This window comes from Ursus maritimus, unplaced genomic scaffold (genome assembly GCF_017311325.1).
Source record: "Ursus maritimus isolate PB19 unplaced genomic scaffold, ASM1731132v1 scaffold_4, whole genome shotgun sequence".
Lineage (NCBI taxonomy): Eukaryota > Metazoa > Chordata > Mammalia > Carnivora > Ursidae > Ursus > Ursus maritimus.
In genome coordinates, this window is record NW_024426552.1 from 2484829 (window position 1) to 2494365 (window position 9537).

Genomic DNA, 9537 nt, shown 5'->3' on the forward strand with positions numbered 1-9537 from the left:
TACCCAAAATCAAACGCACTTCTGCTCAACACCTAAGTCCTTTTTAGGACTTAGAAAAAAATGTTAATAAAAAACAAAATTTAGAAATGCTGCTTAGAAAAGCAAGAGAAGTCATCAGGGCCCCTGGGAGTAAACTAAGTGCGGACTGCGAGGCAGGCTGAGGAACGAGGGGCCGCACGGGGAGCCACGGACGGTCCACATTAACGACACACAGGCCGTGTTCACGCAGGAGGACCGGCCCGTGACGGCGAAAACGTCCCCCAGTCGATCTACACGGTCCGTGCCCTTTCAGTCAAAGTGCTGACAGTTTTTCATGAGACTTCAGAAGCCGACTTTAACTCCTAACAGACAGAAGCCAAGAGCAGGAATGGCCGGGGGCTCCTGAGACCCCGCAGGAAGGATGAGCACGGACACACGGACCAGACGGACAGAGAACCACACAGAGGGCGCCCGGACACGTGGCCGCAGTGCCACCAGCTGGGCCGGGGGAGAGGGCCGTGCTGAGGACTGCTGTGGACGAGGGGCGCTCCCATGGGGACAGGAGAGCACGGGGCCCCCCACTTCTTGCCACGCACGGAGTCGGCTCCAGAGGGATGAGGGGCCTCCGGGTGGGAGGCAAACCTGAGAACCCCCACAAGAGAATGCGGAGCGCACAGGAGTCCCCCCAGGGCGGGGCAGGGCTCCTCGCCACATGCAAAAGGCATCACCCAGAAAAGGGAAGATGGATGAATCCACAGGAAATGAGGCCTTTTGATTCATCAGAATAAAGAAGACAGGCCGCAGCTGGGAGGAGGCCCGAGGCACACACGTGATGGCACACAGGAAACGGTGGCACGGAACCGCAGGGAAGGACAGCCCATGAAGGCATTCAGTGCGGGAACACGCGTGGCCCGGCCGTGCAGGGAGGTGCTCAGCAGCATCAGGCAGGCAGTGCAAACCAAGGACACAGCTAGACAGCGCGTGTCGCGTCCATTCCACTTGCGAGAACTGACGGCAGTGTCAAGTGCTCGCCAGCACGTGGACCCCCCGTCCGGCGGCTGGTGGTTGTGCAGCGTGGGACCCGCGTCTGAGGACCGGCGGGGCTGCCAGGCGCACTCCCGTGCCCGAGCCTCGCCCCTGCCCCGCCCCCCGTGGCTGCACCTGCAGCACGCCAGCACCCGAGGGGGGTCCAAGGACACGGGTCGGAATTAGGGGTGCTGTCCCGCCAGCATTCAGGCACAGTTTGTAAACATTTTTCGCAGACTTGAGGAGGGCCTCCTGCAAGCACATGGAGACACGTGGGGCTCCCATTCCCTGCCGGACACGGACTCTTGGTGCCACCTTCTCTTCCCCTCCACGCGCCGTCATAGAACCCCCACCCTGCTCCCAGCAGCCGTGCTTGAGACGGACGGACATTTTCGGTTTTCATCCGCACGCGAGACCTTAGATTTCCATCATCCACGTTTTTGCTTCTCGTGGATTTTGTCCTCGTTAGCTCAGTTACTTTATTTCAAAAATTAAACAAATGTTGTAGACTAGATGTTGTAAAAATTGTAACCTATAGGCTGAATTCGGGCAGCAACATTTTTTATTTGGTCTACAGTTTGTTGCAAATAAATAACTGCATACAAAAACCCAGATTTCTGCCTTGTCCTCGGGGACCAAAGATCTACTTCCTCTAGTCATGCACCGACCTGGCCATGTCGGCTGGGGGTCACGCTGGCTGGGGTTCAGTGGCCAAGGGTCAGTGCTCAGTGCTGGGGGTCAGCGCAGGGGGTGAGGGCTCAGTGCTGGGGGTCAGTGTTAGGGGTGAGGGCTCAGTGCTGGGGGTCAGTGCTGGGGGTCAATGCTCAGTGCTGGGGGTCAGTGCTGGGGGTCAATGCTCAGTGCTGGGGGTCAGTGTTAGGGGTGAGGGCTCAGTGCTGGAGGTCAGTGCTGGGGCTCAATGCTCAGTGCTGGAGGTCAGTGCTGGGGGTCAATGCTCAGTGCTGGGGGTCAGTGTTAGGGGTGAGGGCTCAGTGCTGGAGGTCAGTGCTGGGGCTCAATGCTCAGTGCTGGAGGTCAGTGCTGGGGGTCAATGCTCAGTGCTGAGGGTCAGTGTTAGGGGTGAGGGCTCAGTGCTGGAAGTCAGTGCTGGGGGTCAATGCTCAGTGCTGGAGGTCAGTGCTGGGGGTCAATGCTCAGTGCTGGGGGTCAGTGTTAGGGGTGAGGGCTCAGTGCTAGAGGGTCAGTGCTGGGGGTGAGGGCTCAGTGCTGGGGCTCAGTGCTGGGGGTGAGTGTCTGGGGGTCCGTGTTGGGGTCATGCTGGCTGGGGATCGGTGCTGGGGGTCCTGCGAGCACACATGAGAGAAGAGGCCTTGGCCATCACTTCTGTCCACGTAGCCGTCCGCCTGTCTCACACCTACATTTCCCCAGGCTCCCCTTCCTGCCTGGTCTCTGTTAGAATTTGTGTTCACAACTTTTATGTAGTTTTATTTACCAAAAAAGAAACGCGCGTACCCAATAACTCCCTACACTGGAAAGAAAGGAAGCGAAGAGCACAAAGCAGCTGGAGCTCCGGGAAAGCAGCGCACAAGCCCGGAGCCAGGGGTGACCTGCGGGCCGCCACTGCGTTTTCTAACACATCCAGAACCCAGGTTATAGCGACACACACCTCGACTCACACAACTGAAAACAACCGCTAACGTGTGCTAACGTGTGCGCTCTGAACTCCACGACCCTGGAAGTCCCTGGTTCCTTCCTAGCACCAGCCACTTTGCTGTCCGCTACCAGCTCACCACCGGGTCCGGCAAAGACCTGCCATGACCTCAGGGCTTTTTCTAAAACAAAACCAAAACATTACTCATGCCACGCAATTATTAACACTGGAAGATTATTTTCGCCACGTCCTTCCACTTTTGTGGAAGTCACTAAACGCTGTCTGTGAGGCGGTCACGGGGCTTGGACACTCAGACAGCCCTAGAGGGAGAGAGAACCGGCCGCGCAGCGGCAATGTGCCCTCCACACACAGCTGGGTCTGAGGGGCGCCGGGCTCCCAGGGTGGGGGCAGTCCCAGCCGGAGCCCCCCCAGCTGAGACTTTCTCAGGGCTGCATGAGAGGTTCTCCCTCCCCAGCCCTCCAGCATCCCCGTCTCCTCTCACAGTGTCAGGCCAGCACGGTGGCCCCAGGGTCCCCCAGAGCCCCAGTGCCCCTCAGCCTCCATAGCCTCTCCCAGAAAACCTCCTGTACCTCTCTTTTTGGCACCTACTTCCTTCATCACCCAGACCTACACACTCTCCATTTAAGAACTGACTTCTGGCTCGTTTTGGCAAAAATGCTATTAGGCCTTATTTTGCAAGGTACACCAGTCGACAGACTCCTAATGAAAAGCACATTCATTCAATGGCTCCAGTTAGACTTGGACAGTGGTCTCCAGTAGAAACCAGTCCGTGGAGCGCCAGACCAACCACTGGTGCACCCCTTATGCTCGTCCCCAGGACAGCCCTGCATCTCGCTCCCACCAGGCGCACAAGGCAGCCGAGCACACACACACGTGAGTTTGCATAACCTGACTTTCCCCAGTGCAACATCATATCTAGCATGTATCTGTTTCCACCATCTCAGATGGGGACTTCTGATCCCCAGTTCACTGAGTATAGCCTTCTAGAAGTAAAAAGTTTTTAAATGACTACTTACATGAAGCCAACCACTTAGTTTCAAAAATGAAGATTTTTCATACATTGAGTTTTCTGAACATCAAAGTGCTTTGGATTCAAGAAAACCTTTCATGTCTAGAGTCACCATCTGCTAGCTGAGCAATCCCACCAGGCCCTCCCCGCTCAGTTTCTCCATTCGTGTAATGGGGCAAGGACACTGTGCTCACAGGGCTTTTCCAAGAATCAAACAACATAATGTGCACGTGAGACACCTCACAGAGGTCGTTGTCGTAGCTGCTGTCACGGGACAATATGCAAAGCCTCGGTGACCAGGCAGGGGACACTTTTAGTGTCGGCATATGCTCATAAAGTCTTCAGGTCAGCCAACAACGTGAAGAGGAAAAGGGCTCCAGAGCGGAGCTCCCCCACTAGTTTCCCACCATCGGGGAAAGACACCCAGCTGAAGGTACTTCCTAGCAGCATACAGCTTTTTACTACTGCTCGCGGTAGAATTCATCACGTACCAATTTCACTCCCCACCCACTTTCAGAAAGGTATCCAGAAGATCCACATTAATAATGCACGGCCTCCCCGAGTCGCCTGGGGACAGGCCTCTCGGCTGCTGGCACACTGCTCCCACCGCGCGCCCAGCCTCGGTTCTGAGCCCTGTGCAAGAAGGCCGCCTGTCACGTCTCGGTCTGCCAGCACCAGCAGCAAAGATGTACCTTACCTGCGACCCTTTCCCAGCTACACTCGGGAAGGGACAGCGGTCAGACCACAGCGTCCATGGCCAGTGAGACTCCAGCCTGCAGTGAGAGCGGAGGCCGGCCTCCCCCCACCCCACCCGCCACCTCCCTAATGATCGCACAGATGCCCTCCCAAGATTACACGCTCTCACACTGCAGTCCACAAAGATAATCCAAACGTGGCAAATTCTTCTAATAACCGAAAGGAAGGCTATCCAAGCACGAAGCACTAATGCGTTTGCCTAAAATGCAGGATTCTGAAATTAGTAATTTGCGATTAATGTTAAGGTCATTACAAGGTAGTTTTAGGAAGGACAGAGTAAGTCACAGACATCTTGCTTTACAACTTGAAACAACTCATTTAAAGCCTCAGACATTCTTTGGTTAACCAAAAGTAAAATCCGTGAAATTTCTGAGCAATTGCTTTACAAAATTCAGTCCAACCTTACTGTAACCTCAATTTCTCAGTAAGACTGAGTAACTAAAGATCTTACCTTATACAAATCATTTAAAAGGAAACGGACAAATGTAGCCACTCATGTCCTTTGCTCTGTAAATATCAATCAGCCACAACTTCTACCAGTAAACTGTTTGAGTTCTGACAAGGCCAGGGATGAAAGAAAGGGCTGGAGGCGGAAGCTACTGCTTTTGCCAGATTTTGACGGTGATGGGGGGCTGCTGCTGGCAGTGAGGGCACCTGGTCTACACCGCAAGTGTGCCCTCTCCTGTCTCCCATGTTAAGTCAGGCTGAAAGTCAACAGAAGGTGTGCACTTCAGGGATAAAATGTGATTGGACAAGTTAACCAGACTCTCCCCCTTCAAAAAACCCAGTAAATTTGGCTCTTGTCAACACAACTTCTGTTTTCATTTTCCCTGTTTACAAGGATTTCAATATTTCCCTCCTACCTCTGATTTGACCCCAGATGAAAATGCATGGACTTTCAACAGATGGTGGGGTCTCAGAAGATGGGGGCCCATGGATCTTAGTTTAAATCTGACCATGCTGATCTGTGACCTAGCCTTCAGCAGGTAACGAGAACTCTGTTCTTGCAGACCGCTCTTTTCCAAGGCTGGAGGGAGCACACAGGCCACAGGCTACATATCAGGGTGATCTCAGTTAACGTGGGAAGCAGGAGTAAAAATGGACAGCCCAGATCACCTTGGTGATCTTTCTACCTTTCTAAATAAAACAACTGCTTTGTTTGCTCCCGGCGCTGGCCCACAGACTTGCGTTTGGGCCAGGGAGCACTCAGGCCGGCGCTGAGCCTGCCACGTGGGCCAGCCCAGGGCCGAGGGCACCCTCCCTGGAGGCGGCTGAAGCATCCCTCATGCACCTTCCCTGACCGTCTCACAAGCCTGCCTCCCCCCCTGCTCCCACACACGCCTCAGCTTACTGCAAAGACCCAGACCTCTTGGTAGAGATTCCCCAGGTGGGGCCACCCAGGCGCGTGAACAGTGAGCTCCGGCTGAGCACGGCTACTATGCATACACATGACATTTGGTTTGACACAGTAAGGCGACTATACCTTCCAGGGCCAAGAAGAGGCCCTTCCCATCCTGACCATCAATCCTATGTAGCCTCTCTTTTAAACAATGTAATCATGGAGATCCCTAAGGGTGACTGAGTAATGGATACAGAAGTGAGCCGTAACAGGCTAATTCTAAAACTTTGAAGGGGATGGGGGGGTAGTCTAGAAAAGGGGGAGGGGGCAGCAAGGAAGTGATCAAATTAGAGAATGTTCAGAATCTGACTGAGACCCCTTACGAACCGTTTTAGCAGAGAAGCGCGGACTAGTAACCCCTAAGTGACTGTCACCAGCCTGCAGAGCTGTAACCTGGAGCATGGGGGGCAGGGGGGTTCCGGGTGTAGCCCCCACACCCGGCCCCACCAGCATGAGCACACCAGTGGTGGACTTGGGCTCCCCGGGATGACTGTCACTTCTCGGATGGGCGGCTGCTTCCCATCCCAGACTCTGAAGGCCAGCGGTCCTCATTTTTCCTTCTGTTGAGATCATATTTCCTACAAAAAGGAACCTACCTGCTTAAGAATTCCCTTCCACAAGACTGTTCATATTGTGCTTTAAAAAAAAAAAAAAAAGGCCCAGGAAGCCATGTATAAAAGCATTTTCTCTACTGCACTGAACTTCTCTCAAAGTTAAAAAAAAAAAAGCCTGCACAATTTTTCAAGGTAGCTTTAACTGCTAATAATCCTCCTTTCCAGGGTCCTGGGGGTGGCCCTGGGGGTGAAGGTGGCTCTGGCCCCAAATAGCTCTTGGATCACTGACTGACCCCATCACTTGACTGGAACGGTGGAAATTCACAGTCGGCCTTGGTCCAAACGCCAAAGTCAAATCTGAAAACTCAGCACACGCCACCCTCTTTGCAGCCCCACCTGCAGCCCTCCCCTCCAATTGAGCAAAAAGTGAAACTAAGCCTGGGCCACGGCTTGCGGGGTCAGGGGCGCCGTGCGGATCCCGGGTCCTCAGCGCCCGCGAGCTAGGCAGGCGGCCTTGTCGCGTCCGCGGAGGGAGCAGAGGTGCCCCAGCAAAGTCCGCGGGGAGGTGGGGGTTGCGCTCTCGCTCATCTCGGTCCGCCCAGCCCCTCCCGGGGCGCCCCCTCCCCCGGTGGCTCCCCGCTCCTCTCCACCACCCCTCGGCCCCCACCCCTGGAGGCTGCAGCGGCCTGAGGGGGGCGGACGGGGAGGTGTCCTGGGCCTCGGCCGGACAAGGCACCGGGGAGGCCAGGGGTGCGGGGAGGACCCGGGCCCACGGACCACCCCGAGCCCCCCCATCCCGCCCGGTACCCCCGCCCGGTCCTCCCGCAGGCCCCGCGCCGGGCAGAGCGCAGCCGGCCCACTGCGGCGCGGGGCCAGCGGGCCCGGGGCCGACCTCGGGCGTGGGCCAACCTCGGGCAGAGGAGAGACCTCAGGCGGCGGGGGCCGGGGGAACGACCTCGGGCGGCGGGAGGGGGGTCCGACCTCGGGCGGCGGGAGGGGGGTCCGACCTCGGGCGGCGGGAGGGGGGTCCGACCTCGGCGGGGGCCGCGCCGCTCACCTGCAGCCGCCGCCACCTGCTCGTCGCGCGCGCCCGCGGCCTCGGCGTCGCTTCCGCGGCCACTCCGGCCGCTGCGCTCCGGCCCTGGGCGCGCCCGGCCCTACGTCGGGCCTCAGCGAGTGCGGCGCCCGCCGCCCCCGGCCCCCATCCCGCCCCGCCCGGCCCGCCGCCCTCCGCCCTAGGCCGCGCCGCCCCGCCACTTCCTGTGCGCGGCGATCCCACAGTTCCGCCGGCGCGCGGGGAGGGGGTGGGACACGCGGGGGGGACACGCGGGGACACGCGGGGGGGGGTACGCGGGGGGGGGCGGGGGGACACACGGGGAGGGCTCAGATGGACACGTGAGGGACGGGGGACACGTGGGGGGGACGCGGGACAGTGGGGAGGTCCTGGCCGGGGGAGGGTGGGGGTACAAGGGGGGGCGCCGGCGGGGAAGGGGCCCTGGCAGAGGTCGGGGGAACGGACGCGTGTGAATCCGGGGCGGGGACCGGAGCCGGCTGGGCACGTGGGTTGCGGGACCAGCCAGGCCGATCAAGGGGCGGGACTGACGCAGGGAGGGGACCAGGCGGGGGGCACAGTATGTGGGGGGCGGGGAGACAGCACCGCGGGTCAGGCGACCCCGCGAGCCCCCCATCTCCCTGGGGTCCCCCCACCCCCGCTTGTTTCCGGGCGTGAGCTCCTCCCCTAGCCTGGGTCACTACAGGCCTACAGGCGGGTACGGCCGCCGCGGGGTGGGGGGTGGATCGGTGCGCGCGTCACAGTGGGGACAGTCCTGGGAGCCGTGGTTCTGCGGGAGGACAGATTTCGGAACCACGTGCAGCGCCCTTTGACTTATTTATAGTTGGCACCAGGCTGGCAACATTGTATCGATTTGACCCTGGAGGAAGGACCCCCCGGAACTGGGGGGGGGGTGGTAGCCTCGACCCGGCCTCGCTAGTGTACCCCGGCTCCCGGGTCACTGACCGCTGTCCCCTCTTGCCTGAAGAGCGTCCGAGCTGGACAGGGTTGCCTGAGTTCCCCCACGGAGCACCTGCTGGTGGCCGAGCCTGGAAACCGCCCCAGGGAGGGCAGCCAGGCGGAGGGTCATCTCCACTCTGTTTTCTCCAGTCGGTACTTCGCCTGACCCGCCGCCTGTTCAGGTCCTCAGATGAAGCTGGACTCCTGAACTTGGACTGGTTTCACTGGAAAACTATTTAAAATACCAGGCGCTGTTACAGTCAGCTGTGTCTTATTTTAAACCTCCTCCCATTATTTCAGAAAACACTTGGACTAAAATAAAATAAAATACACATACATGCACCTGTTCTACTCACAACTCCCTTATTCTTGAAAAAGAAGTTATGGTTTGCAGTGTTGGTGGAAATGTATTACTCGTAAAACCTTGGAGCCCACACTGCGTCTTCTAGTTGTCTTGTCCTACAGGTAAATTCCCACAGGCACCTGCAGATGTGCATAGAAGGATGTTCTGACTTACAGCATATAATTAACAAAAACCTGAAAACGACCCATAGACACCTGGTTCAATAAACACCAGCATATTCATTTAGTAATATTTTTAATTTAGAACACTAAAAAGTTAATGTGGTAATTCTACATATGCTGATATTACATAATCTCCAACATTTGTTAAATTAAAAAAGAGAGAGAGTGAAGATACAGGGCGATGTGTATACAAGGATCCCTTTCCTGTATTGGAAAGCAGTATATGCATCTATACATCCAGAAAACTTCTGGAAGGATAAATGTGAGACTGTTATCTGAGACTTATCAGCTGGACAGAAGTAAGACAACTTTATTGTTACTAGGTAGTAATGTTTAAATTTATCGTGTGCACACGTTTTATAAATACTTTTAAAAAAACTAAATGTACCTCACCGTTTAGACACTTGATGGCCACTTAATAGTTACTTTGAACTTTTAGATCAGCTCAAAATACTGTATCTGTCTCAAAAGAGTAAAGCATCACCATTGTAATCTAATCTATATTCAGATAGAATCTATGATCATTCAGACCTAAGCTAGCAGGAATTTGCATCTGGAAAAGCAGAGTAAACATTTAAACAGAACTTGGAAGTCAGCCAACCAGCCCTTAACTACTTACTGGGCCCTGTGCAGAGCACGCACTCA

The 9537-nt window shown here is 56.2% G+C and overlaps 1 protein-coding gene across 1 annotated transcript in view; it reads right to left on the reverse strand.

Annotated features, from left to right (window-relative positions):
• The window catches only part of AGPAT3 (1-acylglycerol-3-phosphate O-acyltransferase 3), a 91383-nt gene extending 83850 nt beyond the window's left edge, over positions 1-7533 (reverse strand). The window contains exon 1 of the mRNA XM_040621851.1: positions 7414-7533. The gene's annotated coding sequence lies outside the window, so the exon portion shown is untranslated. The remainder of the gene's footprint in view (positions 1-7413) is intronic.
• Positions 7534-9537: the final 2004 nt, after the last annotated feature.